This window comes from Narcine bancroftii, chromosome 9 (assembly GCF_036971445.1).
Source record: "Narcine bancroftii isolate sNarBan1 chromosome 9, sNarBan1.hap1, whole genome shotgun sequence".
Lineage (NCBI taxonomy): Eukaryota > Metazoa > Chordata > Chondrichthyes > Torpediniformes > Narcinidae > Narcine > Narcine bancroftii.
In genome coordinates this window covers 42,617,622-42,639,903 of record NC_091477.1, presented here as the reverse complement: position 1 = coordinate 42,639,903, position 22,282 = coordinate 42,617,622, and the positions used below count along the sequence as shown (strand labels likewise).

Here is a 22,282-nt window from a genome sequence, read left to right as displayed (position 1 = left end):
TCTTGGGCTTTGTGCCATATAAATTGGTTACACAGCAGCAAAACCTTCTGCATGATTCCAATCTGTTCACTTTTATTATGTTAGCTTGGATTTAATCTAGAATCGTGGCTCATTTTTCTGTTCTTATTATATTCCAGACATAATGCAGTTTGATCTGTGTGATGTCAAATGGATTCATCCATGATATTATCAGAGAGCAATATAATCACACATGGGGGATGATCCAGGTGCTGTGAATGGATGCTCATTGGAATTCATGTTAGGGCAATGGTACTAAAAAAATGCTGCAAGATTTAAAGGGGCAGGCATCAATTAAACACATATTTTCAAGAAAACATAAAGTCATTATCTAGATAAGATCTGACATTTCTACCGATGGGCGGAGTGATAGGCGTCCCCAGAAAAAAGCCTTACTGTTGGAGAGAACGAAGGGAGATGAACTCTTAGAACCTGAGTTCAAAGCAAGCAACGTAGGGTCAATGGCAGTGAATTGCAAGAGCAATTGGCGATAATATAACTTCTATATATTATTGATCTATGGGGCGGTGACAAGCTGGAAAGTGTCTATTTGCATTACCAGGATATACATGATATGTGAAACTGCAATAGCTCTCAGAATTAAAGATGCTTAGTATGTAGAGTGATCTCCCTCCCTGGATACTGTGTTTGCGTGCTTGATTGACAGACAATCAATGCAAATGTAGCATTGTGAGGGATTTCAAAGACATAGCTAGAAATATCCCTTCACACTGCATCTTATAAGAATTCAGCCAATGGCAAGTACACAAGGAACATCAAGGTTAAAAATTACAGCTACACGCAGCTGGTTCAGCACAAAAAGGAGAGTGGTGTACTTAACTATTAGAGACAATCTTCTTCAAAAGGTGTCAGACAGGCAAGCCATTTATAGGCACTGGATATTGTTAGTTAAAACTTGCTCTTGCATGCCTGTCTATGAAAGAAAATGCTGACATCAACCAAAAACACCAGTCTGGATATTTGTGATGGATCTTTTCTGTGTTTCCTAACATCCTTCTGCTTACTTAATATAAAGCTTGGGTACTTCCATATGGAAGAAGGATAAATCGGATAGAATGATTCCTGGGAGGCAAAAGTTACCTGGCTGAATACTCCAGGCCTTTTTTTAATTACTTGAAATTCTAAGGAATTGCCAGGGCAAAAGTTGATTAATCATATCTTCTGAATGGGTAGCTAAAGCTAACGGTTAGAATTAAGATGGCAAGAAACTCCTTTACCCTGAGGGTTGGTAACTCTGAGTGGTTCTCTAACCCAGAGATTTGTGCTTGTTTTGACATTGAGTGTTTTCAAATTGTGGATATGGAAATTAGGTGGTCAAGGAGATGAAGGAGAAGACCATGTGCGATCAAATTGAACGATGAAGCGGGAACCCAGAGAACCAATTGCTGGCCAACAATTGCTCCTATTTCTTGTAATTTATGGAAGCCTAAAATAAACATTTAATGTCAAATCTAGGTTAAAAGTCACTGGCAAATTATAAATGTATTGTTCAGTTTAGATAATATTCCATCTTGGGTTTTTATAGAGTTTAATGTGAGAGGAGATACGAATCCCCAGGATTTTATTTATAAATGGAATTCAAAATTGTTAGTTGGAAGTAGGGAATCACCTATTTTGAAACATTTGATTGAATTGTGGAATAATATTGATAATGAAATTGGTATGAAAGGATTAATATCGAGGAAAATGATTCTATGTCAAAATAGGCTTATTCCATTTTCAATGAATAATCAACTTTTGAAGATTTGGGAATGGATGGATATTAAGAAGATTGAGGATTGTTTTGAGAATGGGAAATTTATAACATTTGAAGGAATGAAGGGAGAATTTAATGTACCTAATAATACTTTATTCTGCTATTATCAAGTTAAAGCTTTTTAATCTGGCAAAATAGGTCCTAGTTTGATTTTACTGAATCAAAGTGAATTGGAATTACTGATTTGTATTACTACTATAAATAAATTTATTTCTGCAATGTATAATTTACTGCAAAGGAAAGCCCCCAAAATTGGAGTGCATAAATCAAGATTAAGATGGGAAGTAGATTTACAGACACAAATAAATGAAAAGGATTGGATGGACTTATGTAAGAGTAAAATTATAAATGTGAAATATAGATTAGTTCAATGTAATTTTTTTACATCAAGTGTATTTGACTCCACAAAAATTAAATCCTGCCATATCAGATTTATATTTTAGGTGTAGATCTGAGATTGGAACTTTATTACATTCAATTTGGCAATGTCTAAAGTTAGACATTTTTGGTTAGAGATAGTAATTTTTTGGAACAAATTACGGGGGTCAAATTCCCACAGGATCCAAAGCTATTTTTATTAAGTAATATTAAGGTTATAGGACCAAAATTAAAATTAAATATGTATCAAACCAAATTTGTGCTAATTGCTCTATCAGTTTCTAGGAAATATATTGCAATATCATGGAAATCAGAAATAGAAATATGGCATGCAGAACTTCGTAGAGAAGAATACTTGCAAATTGTGAGATAAATATCACGTCTTTTGGAAAATATGGTGCCCATATTTACAAAATATGGGTTGCATGTTTAGACTCTCTGAAGTCCTCACTTCTTGGTAACCTCCAATATAGACTTTACAGTATAAATGTTTTATTCTCTTGGCATCCTCCCATTGTCCTTTTTTTCTTTTTTTTTCTTTTCTTAGGGGTTTGGGGGAGGTGAGGTGGGATGGTGGAGGTAGGTGGGATGGTGGGGGGGAGGGGAGGTGGAGGGCTGGGATTATACACAAACACACACACACACACATATATATATATATATACACATATACACACACACACATATATATATATACATATACACACACACACATATATATATGTACACATCACATGAATAATTTTTTTTGAAATTGAATGTAATATAACTATTACTGTGGTTTAAAATTTATAAATAAAATAGTCCCCCAAAAAAATTCACTGCCAAATACACTGGTAAATTTTTGGGTGGGAAATTGAACCAGATGTGGGATTGACCACAACCTTGCTTAAATTCATATGATATATTCTTGCTGTTATTAATTTTTGTTTTTTTGTTGTTTTACACAAAATTGTTGGAGGAAGATTAATTAGTAATGAGTGCAAGGGCTTGGAATCTATTGGAAAATGATTCAGATTTTTTTGTGCTTTGCAAGTTTTATGAAAATTGTTAAGTTTTATAAATTTATGTAAATGTTGTTGGATTTGCTCTTCTTTGCCACTGTTCAGGTGAAGCATCAGTACTTTGTGGGCTGGCCTAATTGTCCATTTCTTCTGTTTATTTGGGCCTCCACTGACAGCTCATTATATGGTATACTATTAAAAAAATCTCATCTAATTTGTTCTCTTCCACCTTATTGAGCTGGAAGAATCAATGTGTTTGAAACTTGATGTTTTAGTTGCCTCTTTATTGATTCTCAATTCTGATTTCCTAGGGGCACATCCTTTGCAACACCTAGGACATGGTGGCACTTGGTGCCCTCCTATTTTGGTTCCATGCACTGGTTAAGCAGCTATATATGAAGCTGTTCGTCAGAAAGAGGGTCAGGTTGAGTACGCCCTTGTCTCTGTTGACGAGTGACTTGTACTTGACCACCTGTCAGACCCATTCTATGCTGAAATCACAGATGAACCAGAAGACAGCTCGGGTGATAGCCAGGACAGAGCACGATGGATGCACCAGGTACTGAGTATTAAGTCACATCAACTTCTGGTTAGATCCTGGTTGTGTTTCATTGGCTAGTTTACTGGTCCAATGACAATAAAGTGATCATCATCACATGGACAAGCAGGACATATGCAGGACAAGTATTCATATATACAAATAAATATATTAAATATTGTTTCAGGAATATGAGAGGCTTAGATGGTTAATGTGAACAGTTCCTTTGGTTGTTCAGCATGTTCACTGCCTGTGGGAAAGTTTCTCAGCCTGGTGGTGCTGGTTCTGATACTTCCTGACAGGAGCAACTGAAAGATGCTGAATTTGGGGTGGAAGGGGTCCGTAATGATTTTGTGTGCCCTCTTCAGACAACAATCCCAATGGTGGGGCGGGGGGGGGGGGGGTGAAGAGACACTTCAGTGATCCTTTCTGCTCCTCTTATAATCCTGTGGATTGACCTCCGATCCATTTGTCTGCAGCAACCGGCCAGGATGCTCTCCATAGAGCTCCTGTAGAACACTGACATAACGGTAGCCAGTAACCTTGCCCACTTCAGTCTTCTCAGAAGTGCAGCTGCTGCTGTGCCTTCCTGACAAGTGAGGAGATGTGTGCCCAAGATAGGTCACTAGTTAAGTGAACTCCAAGGAACAGAGTTCTCCACTCACACCAATACAGAGTTGTTGACGTTTATTGGGGGGTAGTCATTCCTGGTCCTCTTGATGTCCACCATCATCTCCTTTGACTTGGCCAAATTGAGACTCAGGTTGTTACTCTCTCACCATTTCATGAGAATTTCCACCCCTTGTCTGTGGTGCGGTTCATTGTTGTTGCTGATAAGACCAACTACTATTGCATCATCTGTAAACTTGATGATACTGTTGGAGCTGGACATGGCCATGCAGTTGTGGGTCAGTTAGCTTGAACAGGAGCAGGTGAGCCTACAGCCCTGAGATGTGCCAGTGCTCAGGGTGACACTGCTTGACGTTCTGCTACCGATCTGGACAGACAGTGGTCTTTTCGTTAGGAAGTCAGATTTCAGATTTATTGTCAGAATACATACATGACATCACATACATCCCTGAGATTCCTTTTTCCTGCGGGCATGGCAGAATTACCACTATTGGTAGTGTAAAAAATAAACTATGCAGCGTAAACATGTAAACAAATAAAAGAAATGCAAATTTGACAATGAAGGGGATGACAGACCATTCGATCAGTTGCCAGTGAACATTGCCCCATTCTTCCTCCTATTAACTCTGGCTCCTGATGCTAACTCAAAATGGCCACAGATGCTGATCACTCTGTGGATGGATCATATGTATTTGAACAGAAGACTGTGATGTCATTCATGTACTGGAGGCTTTGACTTGGCTGCTTCCACTTCCTGGTAACGCCTTCTCTTTTATGCCCCTTCCCTGCTGATGCCCTATGCAGCACACAAACAAAACAGGAGAGAACGGGCAACCCTGCTGACTCCAGACTTGATGGGGAAGTTATCTGTTACCCCACACATTGATTTGAGCTGCACTATAGATATCCATGTAGAGCAGTTTAATCTAATTTCTAAATCCCTCCAAAGTCATTTTGGAGAGCATGTGTGTGTGTGTGATATCCAGTCAAAAGACTTCCCCTGGTCCAAGGTGACCAGGAGGGTGTCTATCTCCCTATCCAGCATATAGGCTATATTATCTCTGAGCAGTGCGAGGATGTCAAAGATTTTCCTGTCTGGAACAATGCAGTTTGGGCTGGATTTGGAACCCAGAGCAGACTTGATCCAATTGGCAATGACTTTGGACAGGATTTTGCAATCAACTTTCAACAATTAAATGGGTCTCTGATTCCAGATGTCCTCCTTCTGCTTGTAAATGAGGATGATGTTGCATTTCCTCATGCAGTCTGACATGCTCTGACCATAAGCATTGCGTTGTTCTCTTCCAACAAGTTGGGCCCACCCAGTTTCATAGAGCCTGTGCAACTCAGCCAGAACCCGTCACTTCAGGGGAGTTTTTATCAAATTCAAAGGAAGAGAAGGAGACAGTCAGCATCTCCGTGGTCAGTGTGTGGTCTAGAATGGTACTTTCTATCTAGCTTTTGGCACACAACTTTGAAAAAATGTTAAGTTCTTGGAAAGGAGCAGCTTTAGTGGAATCATACAAGAAAGAAGAGGTCTTTATGTTGTGAGATAGTTCCTTAGTTTTTATCAAAGTGTTCGAGTACAGGAAAATTAGTAAAAGAGGCACAAAGCGACATGGAGTTTGTTTGACAATGAAAGTTATTTTGTTATGCACTGTCTCCAAGATGTAATAGGGAATTTATTGCATACTTGAAAAAAAATGTGCATGGAAAATAAACCAGGGTCAGTGATCCAACCAATCTCCTTCAGCACCCTGAGATTAGTTGTCATATTTACCTGTAAGTGCAAAATGGATTTGCATGCCCACTGACTTAATTTTGCATGTATAAATCAGCAATTTACGTGTGTCTCTGGTTTGCCCTAACCATGCTGTGCAATTACTTATGGTGTGAATAAGAAATGTCCAACAAATCTTCTGAAACTTAGCTAGAGAATGAGAAGCTACCAGAAATTATTTGCTTTATTTTCCACTCTGTTAAGCAAGAGTAATCATTCCAGCCTCAAAAAGATGTGAATTTCATGGATGTCTCCAGATGCTGACAGATGACATACCAGAGGCGGCTGGTGTTGAGGGCCACAGCTCTCAGGTTATTTAATGACCTCTTCCATCTCAATCCTCACTAAAGCAAATCCGTTCAATTTGCTGTGAATTTAGCAAAAGCACTGTTTCCTTTAATGTGAGCATGGAGATGAAAGGCAGAGTTTTAAAGGTCACATCTTGAAAATTGAATATTAAAAATTTATTGCAGTTGCAGCTCTGTGACTAAAGCTTAGATTAAAATATGTTTTTAGAGCGTGATATAGAGAAATTAATTTTTGCTGGACTGAATCATTTCTCCAGAAATGCTTCATGGAAATTATTAGAAATTCTACATTAGATTCTGCTGAAATGCCCTGATGGGACTCTTTGCCAGCTGCAGGGAAAATCCACGTTCTCCCTGCAACATAAAGGATTCCAGGAAAACTGCAAGGGTACCAGAAGACCGGAGGCCAGTGAAATTTCTGCTGAGTTCTTGGACAGTAAAGTGTAACATTTAGGATGAAACGTGCCCTGCAAAATGTTATTTGTATCATTAAGGTCTATCTTTTTTTAATGTTAGAGATTCCAAAAAATGCAAGAGTTCTGGGCTCGTGGTACAAACATGGTAAGGAACTGAGGAGTTGCTGCATCCCAATGGGCACTGTTCATTAACCAGCAGAATATGCAGAATGGAAAATTAGAAGCTGTTTCTAATGTTTTAAACATGAAAGGAAGCTTAATGAAGATAAACATGTGTGAGGGCTGTTTGGAAACTAACTGGTATTTTTCACTGAGTAACATGACACTAACAAGACATGATGGGGTAAGGAGAGGCAGCAACCATTTTAATTTGAGTACAATTGTTGATGGCTATATTGGTGTCACTTCATCTTAATTTGGAAATTATTATAGACTGAGGCAATCACTGAGATTCATGCAATTACAAGATGATGCAAAATTGCTAATGAATCCAACACTCCAAGGGCAGCTACGACAACAATCTGAGCAGCCTCTGTTGAAGGAAAGAATTCTTACAAAACTGGATAAAGTTACAAGCAAGAAATAAGTGTCACATAAGCTGAAAAGTGTTTTAGCTTTTGATTTGTTTAAATTCAGCAGATCCGATCTTTGCTCCCCATTTCACAAAGAAATGTGAAAAGGGCATGAGGCATGAAACAGGATGACGAGGATGTACTGAAATTTAAGAATAAAGAGATGAACATGTAAATCTTGATCGTTTATTAATGAAACATGTTTTCATATAAAATACAAAGTACAAAAAAAATTTGTTCATTTCTGCAACTTTCATGCATCAATGGAGCTTATGCATGCACACAAAAGCCCACTAAATTAAAAAAGTTTGAGAGTTTTCAAGAAGTCTGGATTCTCAGGTGGTCTACATTTCTGACATCTGGGCTTTTAGACTTTTACTGTATACAGATCAAGGCATTTCAGGATATACTGTCACTGCCTGAAAATACATCAGTACAGGAAAGGATGCCTGAAGAAGGGGCCACAGGGACCTCTCATCAACTCCTACCTTTTGGGAAGCAGGCCGAGCCATTCGACTGAAGTTCAGCAGCCGGACAAAACCCAAAGTCTGCATGACATCAATACCCCTGTCCCAGCGGAGGAAGAGCAAGGCATAGGAGAACATCCTGAACCCAGCCCATTTTGACCAGCAACAGAAAAGATCCATGAGCGAAAGCCATTGATCAAGTGGCCAAAATCCTGTGAGCAGGCAATGTGGGCAAAGGTCATTGAGATGCTCAGAGGCAACACCATGAAGAAGTTGGGAAGAGTGGGGGAATTAATCTATAGCTATGGGGTGGAACGTTTTGGAGTGCAAGAGAGGAAGAAAACAACACTGATGATGCCTACTAAGTCCTGGAGGCAGAAGGAGATACATTGTCTAATCAGAGAGAAGAAGCAGCTGAACAAACTATAGGGCTCCTCCACAACTCCCCCTGGCCTCAGGAATCCTGGTATATCCATGAGGGAGACCACGTGGTACCCTATCTTCTCTTCATGGGAGTCCAGCCTGTCATTCCAGTTGATTGGCATGGTGTGGCTTGCCACCATACTGCCGAACCCCTGACGATTGTTCGTCAACGGGGGATTTCATATTCCAACCCCAGGGTTCCTTTACTAACTGTGGGTCACCTCCTGCTGCCCCTATTGGTAAGCAGGAACACAACAGGACACACACACACCCCCAACAGGACACATACACACACAAACACACACACACTCACACACACACACTCACACACACACACTCACACACACACACTCACACACACACACTCTCATACACACACTCTCACACACACACTCTCACACACACACACTCACTCACTCTCACAAACACACACTCACTCTCACAAACACACACACACACACACACACACACACACACACACACATTAGTACAATTTCCCACATGGTTTGTTCTCCACGTGTGTCCAGCTGAAACTCTTTGAACCCTGCTTGCAGCGCCAATTGTCTTGTTTGGAAGAGAATTATGTTCGGTGGGTTCACAGAGAGACGAGTCTGGACATAAGTGATACAATCACACATAACTTTAATTAACACACAGGAGACAAACAGGGGAGAACATTAAACGGTACTTGATTTCTATATTACTTAAGCAATGTGCACATTTCTGCCCCAGGTTAATGTCAGGCTGGCACTGGAGGAACTGAATTCTGTGATAAACAGCCTTGAGACAGCACATCCTGATGGCTTCCTGATCATTGTGGGAGACCTCAGTCAGGCCAACCTGAAGAAGTCTCTGACAAACTACCACTAACACGTCACATGCGTGTCCAGGGGAACCAACCCACTCGATCACTGCTATACCACCATGACAAATCCATACTGTGCCACACCACAACCGCACTTCGGCAAGTCTGATCACCTGGTTGTACTTCTACTCCCAGCGTACAAACAGAGACTGAAGACGACAGCACCAGTGGTGAAGATGGCGAAGGTGTGGTTGAGGGAGGAGGAGGAGCATCTGCAGGATTGCTGTGAATCGGTGGACTGGAACATATTCAAGATCTCATCCATAGACTTGAATGAATAAGCAACAAGTGTCACCAACTTCATCAAGACCTACGAGGATGAGTGTGTGTCCACACGCAAACACTGGGTGTTCCCCAACCAGAAGCCTGAATGAATCAGAGAATCCACAACAATCTTCGCATCTGTTATTGCAGTCCATCCATTTCAACCTTGTCCTGTGCTTTGATACGGGCAGTGAATGGAATCTACACTACTCCACAAACTTTCTATCTGATTAGCATTTACTTATCCCTATTCCTGCACTTGGAAACAAGTTCAAATTCTGATGATTACAACAAAGGACCAAATAGCATCTAACGTCACAATCTTAAACACGTTCCAAGTACATTTTATGTTTAATGCAGAATAAACCCCATCTCTTGCCTCCATTAATTTTTCAAGTTCAGTGCCCATTTTATTATCGCAAAATGCAGTACCATGGCAAGGAAACTGAGTATTAAATCCATTCTTCCAAATAGAAATTTAAATGTCAAACAATTCTTGGTAGTAGCAGTACATTGTACTCTGCTTCTGAGGCCTCAGATTTGAGTCCAACAAGTTTTAAAGGTAGCCTGTAACATTTCGATACAAGTCACAATAGAATACAATGTTCAGTGAGACAGGCTCAAGGATTTGATGGGTTTAGAGGGAAATGGGCCAAATGCAGCCAAATGGGATTAGTTCAAGTAGTCAACAAGTCAGCATGGACAAGCTTGGCAAATTCAAATGCCATCTACAAATTTGCCAATGAAATCATGATTGTTGACAGAATCACAAACGGCATTGAGGAAACGTACAGGAGTGAGATAGATCAGCTAGTTGAGTGGTGCCGCAACTAAGAAATTGATTGTGAACCAGGAAAGGGAAGTCAGGAGGATACAATCAAGTTCTCCTCGAGGGGGTCAGCAGCGGAGAGGATAGAAACTTTGTTTCTGGGTGTCAACATCTCTAACGACCTGTCCTGGGACCATCATGCCAAACCAATCATGAAGAAGGCATGCCAATGGTTATATTTCTTTAGGAGTTAGAGCAGATTTGGTATGTCACCAAAGACTCTTGCAAATTTGCACAGGCATACCATAGAGAGCATTCTGACTGGTTGCATCACAGCCAGGTATGGAGGTGCCAATGCACAGGATAGAAACAGGCAACAGAGGGTTGTAAATTCATTCAGTGCCATCAAGAGATGGGCACCTCAAGAAAGCAGCTTCTATGACCAAGACCCTTATCACCCAGGTCATGCTCTTTTTTCATTGCTACCATCAGGAAGGAGGTACAGGAGCCTGAAGACACAATGTTTCAAAAACAGTTATTTCCTCTCCAGCATCAGATGTTTGAACAGACAATGAACCTAGGGGCACTTTCTCATTTTTTCGCTGTTTTGCACTGGTTATTTTTTTTTAATATTTATAGTCATTTTTGCTCCTTGTTTTGCACAATCCTGCTACCACAAAACAACAAATTTCATGACATATATTCATGACAACACACCTGATTCTGTTTCTGATTCTCTCAGGTTGGGCTGAAGGTTCCTGTTAATCATTATGACTCTAAAACTTTCATGTTTTTGGTTTGTTTTTACTCCTGCTTTTCAAAACGATTTCAAATGAAAATAGTTTGCCATGGTTCCCTTTAGACCAGTGGTTTTCAAACGCCTCCCCCCCCCCAAAAAAAAACTTCACATTCCACCTTAGGTATTCCCTTTGCCATAAGTGCTCTGTGATTAGTAAGGGATTACTTAAAGTGGAATGTGATTTTAGGGGGAGGGTTTGAAAACCACTGCTTGAGACTGTTTATAGAGTAGAAGTGAGTCACTGAGAAGGCGATGTAGACTATCACGAGAAAATGTCAGCAATCTGCTGAAGGCAACGTGGGATAAACCAGCAGGCTGCAAAGAACTATCAATCTGTAAATAGGTCTTCCCCACCTTACAAGCTATGTTACACGTCCATCTGTACATACAACCAAATTTTCTAAAGAAAAAATATAAAAATTACACTTTTATGGGTGAGAGGGGCATATCTATGGAAAATAATGCCTATGGCAGGGGTGGCCAACCTCTCGAAAGAGCTTGCTGGTGGCCAACCTCCCGCGAGAGCCGGCCTTGGTGGCCACCATATTGTTACTGACAATATATCCCTCCTGATGCCGATTACAAACAGACACTTACAGAGTTGCATAATGTCATCAGTAAACAAGAGACGGCCCACTCCAATGCACTACAAATCTTAGAGTCTTGAACCAGGCCTTTCTCAAGAAAACCCTGCTCAGCTGCCACCACCACGTAACCTAATGTTCCACAGACCTTAGTACACTCAGTCACTGCTGCACCAAGATAAGGAAGGCCTGTCGTTTTTTTTCCCTGAGTCCACCTTTTGGCAGGTCAGATCATTTGTCTGTGCTCCTTCTGGCTTCTTATAGATAGTGACTAAAAATAGAGGCTCTGGAGATCAGGACAGAAAGTGGCTGAATATTGGTCACAGGACTTCCTGGAGTCGGCAGATTGGGTGGTGTTCTTGGATTCATCTGAGAGTCTGAATGATTACACCAGGGCTCTTACAGACTTTATCAAAACAGCTGCAGACAAGTGTATCCCCATCAACCAGAAGCCCTGGATGAACAATGAAATCCAGAACCTGCTGAAAGGCAGATCATAGGTATTAAAGTCTTGAGATCCAGATCACTACAGAAAGAACAGGTGTGACCTACTGAATGCAATCTCCCAAGTGAAGTGATGTTTCTGGACAAAAATGGAAACCGTGAAGGACACCTGACTGCTGTGGCTTAGCCTAAATGACATAACCTACTACAAAAATAAATTTGGTGCAATATGAGGCAGCAAACCTTCATTCCCAGTGGCAATGCCTTCCACGCCTGATTCAAGCACAAGAACAAGAAAGAACCACCACCGTGCACCCCCAAGTCCCCTGATGATCCTCTCCTGTCCGTATCTGAGGATGACGTGTGGGCTGCCTTTAAGCGAGTGAATCCAAGGAAAGCACCCAGTCCGGATGGAGTACCCAGCCAAGTATTACAAACCTGTGCTGACCAATTTACCAATGTATTCACAGATATCTTCAATTTCTTACTCTGGCAGAGTCTGGTAACCACCTGTTGCAAACAGGCATCAACCATACTGGTGTCCAAGATGAGTGTGGTAACCTGCCTAAATGACTATCAACCAGTGGCACTCACATCAACTGTGTTTTGAAGGGCTGGTGTTGAAGCATATCAGCTCTTGTCTGAGTGGTGACATGGATCCATTCCAATTTGCTTTTCATAGCAAGAGGTCTAAGGCAGGTGCCATCTCACTGGTTCTACACAAAGCTTTAGAACACCTGGACAGAAAAGATGCATACATTAGCATGTTCTTTATTGACTATAGTTTGGCATTTAACACCCCTCAAAACTGATCAGCAAACTCCAAGACCTGGAACTCAAAAACCCACTGTGCAATTGGATCATGGACTTCCTAACCTCCAGACCACAATCAATGAAGATTGGCTAGAACATCTTCTCCACAATCTCCATCAGTTCCAGAGCACCACAGAGCTGCATTCTTAGCCCCCTGGTCTACTCGCTTTTCACCTATAACTGTGTAGCTCGGTATGACAAAAACATCTACAGATTTGCTGCTGATACCACGGCAGTGGGTTGTATAAAAAGGGGGATGAGTTAGCAGACAGGAGGGAGACTGAAAACTTGACTGAATGGTGCTCCAGTTAAAACAATGAGATAGACAACAGACTTGCCAAGGCAAATAGCGCCTTTGGAAGACTACACAAAAGAGTCTGGAAAAACAACCAACTGAAAAACCTCACAAAGATAAGCGTATACAGAGCCGTGGTCATACCCACACTCCTGTTCGGCTCCGAATCATGGGTCCTCTACCGGCATCACCTACGGCTCCTAGAACGCTTCCACCAGCGTTGTCTCCGCTCCTTCCTCAACATCCATTGGAGCGCTTTCATCCCTAACGTCGAAGTACTCGAGATGGCAGAGGTCGACAGCATCGAGTCCACGCTGCTGAAGATCCAGCTGCGCTGGGTGGGTCACGTCTCCAGAATGGAGGACCATCGCCTTCCCAAGATCGTGTTATATGGCGAGCTCTCCACTGTCCACCGTGACAGAGGTGCACCAAAGAAAAGGTACAAGGACTGCCTAAAGAAATCTCGTGGTGCCTGCCACATTGACCACCGCCAGTGGGCTGATAACGCCTCAAACCGTGCATCTTGGCGCCTCACAGTTTGGCGGGCAGCAACCTCCTTTGAAGAAGACCGCAGAGCTCACCTCACTGACAAAAGGCAAAGGAGGAAAAACCCAACACCCAACCCCAACCCACCAATTTTCCCCTGCAACCGCTGCAACCGTGTCTGCCTGTCCCGCATCGGACTTGTCAGCCACAAACGAGCCTGCAGCTGACGTGGACTTTTTACCCCCTCCATAAATCTTCGTCCGCGAAGCCAAGCCAAAGAAAGAAGAATGTCACTAAGACCAAGGACCTGATTGTTGACTTCAGAAAGGGAAAACCAGAGATGTACAATCCAGTGATCATTGAGGGATCAGAGGTGGAGAAGGTGAGCAAATTTAAGTTCTTGGGAGTCTATCTCAGGGGATCTTTCCTGGAACCAGCACACTAATAGCATCGTGAAGAAAGCACGTCAATGCCTCTACTTCCTCAGGAGTTTGCGGAGGTTTGGTATGTCAGTGCAAACTTTAGCAAATTTCTATAGAAGTGTGCTGACTGGCTGCATCATAGTCCAGCATGGGGACACCAATATCCCTGAGCATAAAGCCTGCAAAAGGTAATGGACACAGCTCATGACATCACAGGTAAAACCCTCCCTACCATTGAGAACATCTGCGGGGAACGTTGGCATTGGAGAGCCTCAGCAATCATCAAGGATCGACACTACCCAGTACCATCGACACCACCACCTCTGTTCTCACTACTACCATCAGGAAAGAGGTATAGGTGCCACAAAACGCGAACCAGGAACTCTCCCCCCCCCTCACCCCCAGACTCATCATTAATAATTTCAATCAGGGATTAATTGAAGGACCCTTATTTTTGCACTTAATTGTTTTTTTTTCCTCTGTATTGCACAGTTTGTTTTACATAAGTTGAGTACAGTATTTTTTGCAATTCTCCTTCACCTGCAGAAAAAAAAGTATCTTATGGTTGTATGTAACATCATGTATGTATCTACCAATAAATCTGAAAGCTGAATCTGAATCTGCAAACTTACTAATCATGTCAGCTACATTCTCATCCAAATAATTAATATATATGACATAAAACAGAGGACCCAACAACAATGCCTGCTAGATCAAGAAATAAGCCCCCTCAACCACAAAGCCAAGTTTGTAATCCAATTGGCTTGCTCACCCTGAATCATGTGATCTAACCTTCTGCATCTGCCTGGCACATAGGACCTTCCCAAAGACCTTGCTGAAGTCCACCTAGACTTTTCCTACCCTGCCCTCATCAATCGTCTTGTACAAAAACAAAGATGATTTCCCACACACAAAGCTATGTTGACTATTCCTAATTACTCTCTGCTTTTACACATTCAAATATAGTCCTACCTTACAGAATCCCTTCCAATATCTATTCTCCCATCGATATAAAGCTCAATGGCCTCTAGCTCCCTGGTTTATTCCTTCTTCCCTTTGTAAATAAAGGTGAAACTTTAACTATCCTCAACATTCCAGCATCTTTTCTGTGGCTAGAAATGAAACAAATCTCTGTCAGTACCCCAGCAATCTCCACCCACAGTTTCCATAACATTGTAGGACACACCTGCGCATTTATTCACCTTAATACTTTTCTAAGCATAAAAATGTGTGCATGTTTTATATGTGTGTGCATTTTGTATGGATGTTATAGAATTGCTGTGTGCATTTGTACCATGATTGTGTGAAAAGATACCAGTCCAGCACTGCAGATCAAAACGAATTAAGCCAATAAAATTCTCAAACAGTTTGAACCTACCTAATAGTTTCAGGAAGGGAACTGAAACAAATCAGAAAATTAAAGTTGTCAGAATAACACCTGAAGCTTTTATCCAAGGTTCTGTGAAAAATAATGAGAACTGAGATACCAGGGGAGATAAATATGAAAATGTACTAAACTCCATTGCATGATTAACTTACACCTGCTACATGTTTTGAAATAAACATGCAAATTTGGTGCTGTGACCTCATTAATGTGATTAATACAATAACACTCTTTATTGCTTTAGCATCACTGCAAGATTCAATTTCATGAGTGGCTAGCAGGTTTAAGATGGCTGGGATTGATTCAACTGCGAAGGGGAGAAGCTTTGTGGCTGGAAAAAATACTTGCATTTACACAGGGATTTGGAGCTTGTAAAATGGCTGAAAGGGGTGAGAGTCAGAAGCCTAGCTTTCAGATGTAGAACTGGATATTCTCAAGGGTGGCATAGAGAAAAGAACAAAAACTGCAGATGCTGGAATCTGAGGTCAACAAAGAGAAGCTGGAAGGACTTAATAGGTCATGTACTATCTTTTGGGTTGGACACTTCGTCCACTTGCAGTGCATCAGGAGCTCCTCCTGCCCCTTATTTCTGTGACAGTGGGAAAAGATAGATTTTAGAGGGTGTTGTGACAGAATATGTTTTTGGGAGATAAATTGGGGCAGGGCTTTTAGTGTAGGACACAGACAAATACTTAAAAACATTTTATTTAAAATACTGGAGCACTTCCCCATGCTAGACATGTCGGAGCCAACAGTCTTTACAGAAGCTTTGAAGAATGCCCAAGAGACTTCATCAATAGATTGTTGTTTACAAAAGCCAACAGATGGAAGAGTTTGTCGGATCCGCAAGCTGTCTTCAGTGGAACTTGCTGTTCTAAGAGGGTCATGTGGTTTTGGAAGCAGAGAGAGTCAAAGAGGCTTTCTCTCTGAGAGAGAGAGAGAGAGAGAGAGAGAGAGAGAGAGATAATTTTTACAGTTTTACAGTCAGCCACAGCAAATGGAACTGGAGCAGGACAAGCTGGCAAGCTTGTGGAAAAACCTCATTTGGAAGACAGGTTGTGAATGCTTCATTCAGCCTGGTCAAAGCCCTTGTAGTTCATGCAAGAGGAGAAGACTGACTGTCAAATGTTTCACTTGGAATAAGAGTAACAAAAAGGCACCCTGTGGTGATCTGAAAGAAAGAAGTTATCATCTGGAGAACCCTGAAGGTGCAAGTTTCTTTGGCAAGGCATTGAAGTGGCTGATTAACAAAAGGAATCAGTTGTGGGTGTCAACGTACAACAAAACTCTCTCTGAAAACCAACAAAAACCTTCCTGAGTGGTAACCATTGACCTTTCAAGCACCAAAGCCTGGTGAACTTTATAATTGTTAAATTCTGTGCACATATAATTGCCTGAACCAGTGAACTTGAAGGAATGAGAAGTGAGATTGGACTGTGAATCAAATAATTTTTCTGAACTTACATTCACTTGTGCTTAGAATTAGAAGGGGGTTGTTAGCACAACAAAACTCAAAACGGTCAACCAGTTTACCTATCTCGGCTGCACCATTTCAACAAATGCAAGGATCGACAACGAGATAGACAACAGACTCGCCAAGGCAAATAGCGCCTTTGGAAGACTACACAAAAGAGTCTGGAAAAACAACCAACTGAATATCTTCACAAAGATAAGCGTATACAGAACCGTTGTCATACCCACACTCCTGTTCGATCTGAATCATGGGTCCTCTACCGGCATCACCTACGGCTCCTAGAATGCTTCCACCAGCATTGTCTCCGCTCCATCCTCAACATTCATTGGAGCGACTTCATCCCTAACATTGAAGTATTCGAGATGGCAGAGGCCGACAGCATCGAGTCCACGCTGCTGAAGATCCAGCTGCGTTGGGTGGGTCACGTCTCCAGAATGGAGGACCATCGCCTTCCCAAGATCGTGCTATATGGCGAGCTCTCCACTGGCCACCGTGACAGAGGTGCACCAAAGAGGAGGTACAAGGACTGCCTAAAGAAATCTCTTGGTGCCTGCCACATTGACCACCGCCAGTGGGCTGATATCGCCTCAAACCGTGCATCTTGGCGCCTCACAGTTCGGCGGTCAGCAACCTCCTTTGAAGAAGACCACAGAGCCCACCTCACTGACAAAAGACAAAGGAGGAAAAACCCAACACCCAACCCCAACCCACCAATTTTCCGCTGCAACCGTGTCTGCCTGTCCCGCATCGGACTTGTCAGCCACAAACGAGCCTGCAGCTGACGTGGACTTTTACCCCCTCTATAAATCTTCTTCCGCGAAGCCAAGCCAAGATATCTATTGCTGCTGGGTTTTGGGGTCCTCTGGGCTCGTAACACTAGTCATATAATACTCTTCCATGAGATATTGAGGATTACTGAGGCACCACTGTGGATGAACGGCAATATCTCTGTGGAACATGAATCTTGTTATCTCAGGATAGCAGCATTCATGATATTCCCAACAGTAATCTGCTGACCTGCCAATTAGCTTGTCTTGCAAGCAATGGTCTCCTCCCATCCTGCACACACACTGACAAATAGTCACTGCAATTCCAAATCTGTACTTTCTCCCTGTGTCTGCATGGGTTTTCCCCAGGGGTTCTGGTTTCCTCCCACCATTCAAAAATGTACCAGGGGTTATAAGTTAATTGGGTGGCATGGGCTTGTGGGCCAAAAAAGACCTGTTACCATGCGGTATGTCTCAAAATGAAAGCACAAACTGGAGAGAGGATACACATTGCCTTTCTGCCATACCTCCCCATTACTACCATGAATAGTAACCAGGTTTACACGCATGAGTTTCCAGTTCCGGATGATGGCTGCATGGCTTCTCAGAACCTGATATTACCACCACGGTTAAGTCAGGTGCCGTGCAACAATTCTTAATTGATAAACATTGGATGGTAGAGCACTGTGGAGTTGTGGAAATGCGTGAATGGCGAAATATGGAAGAAAGCTACAGGGTTGGGCAGCCTGATCTGCTGTGGTGAGCAGGCCTCTGTTGAGGTGACGAGGCCTCCAGTTTTCAACGTCATTTGCTGCCAGTGGCCGAGGTGGAGATGCTGTGGCATGCTTTGCGGACGTGTGCCGGAGCGGGCTGTGTTGTGCGCTTAGCTGGGAGGATCTGAAGGTCTCTGTGTTCTGCGGTGGAAATGTAGGGGAGCCTGGAGTGGCTGTATCAGGTGCCTGGCCCGGAGGTTCTGAAGGCTGTGATATCTTGGAGAGCAGAGCCCTGAGGCAGATGGTGGGGTTAGCGGGGAGGCCCATAATAGACATCTGAACTGTGTGGCGGTTCTTCACTTCAAGCTACTAGACTTTTTAAAATCTAAGTCTATGAAAATGTAACTTGTCTCCACTATGACTGCAATCTAGATTTTATTTAATCATTTGCACTGTGTAATTTTATTCACTATATAGCTCTGTGTAGGTGTGTTATAGTCTTGTGTGTGCTTTTTTTGTTTTGTCTGGTGTTGGAATGGCGTAGTCTTGTGTTGTCTATGATGTTTTTGTGTAATCTCGTGATTTGTAGGTAGCATTATGTGTTGGAGGAATGTTATTTTGTTTATTACTGTGTACTCTTTTACAGTCTGGTCTTAAATGACAACAAAGGCATCGATCATATCATATGATTTCATATATTTCAACAGAAGCTCCCACAGATGCATCAAACCCACCATTAATCGATGACATCTTTAAATAACATTGATGGTGTGTTGTCCACACAAACTGAACATATGCACATAATCACCTCATAATCTGGCAGCACTGGCATTGAAGCCGTCTTTCAATCTGATTTGGCATCCCTTTCTGAATTTTTTGTGGATGTCCAAGCATTATGCAAACTGCCTGCCACCTTCCAAATATTAAAAACCATTACGTAGAGTTCAAATGCATTTACAGAAAACTCATGGCAAATCTGTCCTTCACCCTTGGTGCACAGACAACAGGGCCACTGAGATGAATTTTATGGCTTTTGACTTTAGTTCTGAGAATCATCCCAATGGGACTTCTTGTAAAGAAACAAATAAAAGAGAAGTCGAAAATGATAAAAAGGTTTGATGTTTGCTTGTGCTCAGTCAAGTAAGTCCACGAAAACAGCTTTCATCTCTGGTCTGCTGCCGAGGTCAGGGTAAAATGAAGCACTGCCTTAACATGTGGGAAGCATGGCATCTTCCTTCTTGACCTGTAACTCTCTTTGAATTCAAAGTAAAAATATAAAACAGAACTTACTTTTCTTCATCTTGTGAATGCTTCTTCTCACTCCCCACCTTGACTTTGAAATAAGGTCTTTGAATGTACATTGTTTATTATTCTCTTTAACATTCTGCACAAGGTATTGGGTAAAGAAAATAACAATGTGTCAGGAATTACTTTGTTCTTAGTCCTCATACAATTTATGATCGGCCCCTGCGAACAAGGTTGAAGAATAGGGAGGCCAGTTAATCTGGCAAGCGTTCTGAATTTATGATTGATGTTTCCAATGTAATAGTGATAATGGTTTGGAAGGGTAGTACATTTAAAAATATTGATAATTATAATTATTAAGTCACCTTTTCAGCTGGAAGTTTTTAGAATCCTGCAATTAATTAGAATTTTATCTTTAGAATTTACTAATAAGCTCTAATTAGTGGCTCTTTCCAGGTGGGGAAAATTTGACTAGTCTAGCATGACAGATTAACAAACCTTTGCAATGCTTCATGTCCAGATGCTCTTTCATTTAATTGAGACGTATTTTCAAGTCTATAAACAAATTATTAACAATGTTGGAGGAGTTTGTCGAAAATTCATTATCACTAAATGTCAAAATTTGCAACGATGTTGTAACAGTTGACAATAAAATTAAATCTTCTCTGCCTATTTGTGGCCTGTAAGTTTGATACTAAGAAGATACAAATGTATCAAGCTAAATGTAAATTAATTCATTGGTATCACTACTCTATTCTTTATGAGCTGTGGATCCTACGTTGAATGCCCAGCTGTTCTAAATCCTTTTTAAATTCTGTAACTTCTGTAAAAAATAGTCTGTTTCTTTGCAAATAAAGACAGCAAACTTCCTACATTGATATTGGGCACAATTACTTTATGCATATCATGAAGAAGCTGAATATCTTGGATCTCACCCACTGACAAGGAAATGCTTTGCTAATCACTGAATAATTCTCAGAAAACAAACAATAGGAACACACCAGCTGCCCAAGCAGGAAGTTAAACACAGTTAATATCTTCCAAAATAGCACCTATATAAAGAAACATTACCAATATTATTGAAATTCATCCATCAAAATTCTTGGGAACAAACTGGATGGAAAATTGGAATGGGATCAGTATTCCATGGCAAACATTGACCATAAAGCAGCGATTCGTGACTCGGTACGAACAAATACAAGAGCAAGGATGATATTTTCCATGCTTATTTCAGTTTAAATGAAAATAATCTCCTGGAAAACATGTGGGGTCATTCAGAGGTAAGCGTTTATTGGAATATTCATTGAGGTTTATCATCCCTGCAGATTCTCAAATTTAGTTCATGCAAGACATGACCAGAGATAAAGAACTGGTGTAAATGCAAAATGAGGATGTGAATGAATGGCTTTGATTACCTATGAGTTTAATGTTAGTGATGACAGTAATGAAGAAACCTCAGAGGCAGCAAAGCAGAAAATGTCATTGCTCAGAGCAGATGATTCACCATGTGCACCGTATCCCACAACATTTACAGATGTAATCAAGCACACTGACAAGGTGCATGATCACAAGCACACCAATAAAAAGAATTGTAATCATTCAAGCAGATATAATGGATATAGATGACAATTGGGCAGCAGGCAGGAACTAAGTCCTGTGCTATTTGATGCTAAATGCCCAAGGTGAGGAGGACATGGGCATTTTTTAGATGCACACATTTCAATCAAAAATAATTCACATTGTATGAGTGTGATACATGATCTGGAAACCAATTAAGATCAAGTCAAGATATCTCTCTATGAATTTTATATTAAGTTGTTGTTGGAAAGAGATGTAGGGGCAGAAAATAGATTGAAGGCCATGCCAACAGTAATCTGGCAATCAAACCTAAACTTGAAACCCCAGCACTACCAAATAAAGGATCTTGCACCGAAACATTGACTGACCATGGATGCTGTCTGATTAGCTGAGTTGCTGAACACACCAACAGCTGATTGCCAGAGAAACATGCACATTGGTAAATCTGGCATTAAATCAAATAAACTAATTCTCAGTTAGGTTAATGCATACATGAATCTATCCATGACAACAAAACCTACAGGGATCAATAAATTAGCAGTCCTGTAGCTATAAAATGTTCAAAAAGCATGGTGAATTAATGAATTTAATTACAAAGTGGTGGATATAAAATATTGTAACATCCAGCATATCATAACTTTTGACTATGATCCTGCATTTCTATTCTTCCTTAAATAACACCCAAAACAGTGCCCAGAAAAATGCGTTACAAGATCAAGCCAGCAACCACAAAGAAGGCATATCACACAGGGGTAAAGATGGACAATTACTTTATTAACAAAAAAATTCACCTTCAAATTTTAATTCAAAATCCCCCCTTTTATAACAATGCCCACTGGTTACTATGCAAATTTCTATAACAGTGTAAAACTAATAAATTCCCCAGCCTAAATCTAACATACATAATTAAAGTCTGAGCTACACTTCCAACCAGCCCACAGAAAAACTTAACACAAAACAAACACAAAACACCCAAGACTCACAAAACTTCAATCTCAACTGAAGCAAAGATCATAAACAAAATTCAGTTTGTTTGCTAAACTGAAGCCAAAAGATTTTTGAGAGATCA

At 41.2% G+C, this 22,282-nt stretch overlaps 1 long non-coding RNA gene across 1 annotated transcript in view; it reads right to left on the bottom strand.

Annotated features, from left to right (window-relative positions):
* The window catches only part of LOC138742896 (uncharacterized), a 29,624-nt gene extending 9,434 nt beyond the window's left edge, over window positions 1-20,190 (bottom strand). Inside the window, exons 1-2 of the long non-coding RNA XR_011344507.1 lie at window positions 20,134-20,190; window positions 19,681-19,774 (exon numbers count right to left, since the gene is read on the bottom strand). This is a non-coding gene — a long non-coding RNA (uncharacterized lncRNA). The remainder of the gene's footprint in view (window positions 1-19,680; window positions 19,775-20,133) is intronic.
* Between the last annotated feature and the right edge of the window lie 2,092 nt (window positions 20,191-22,282).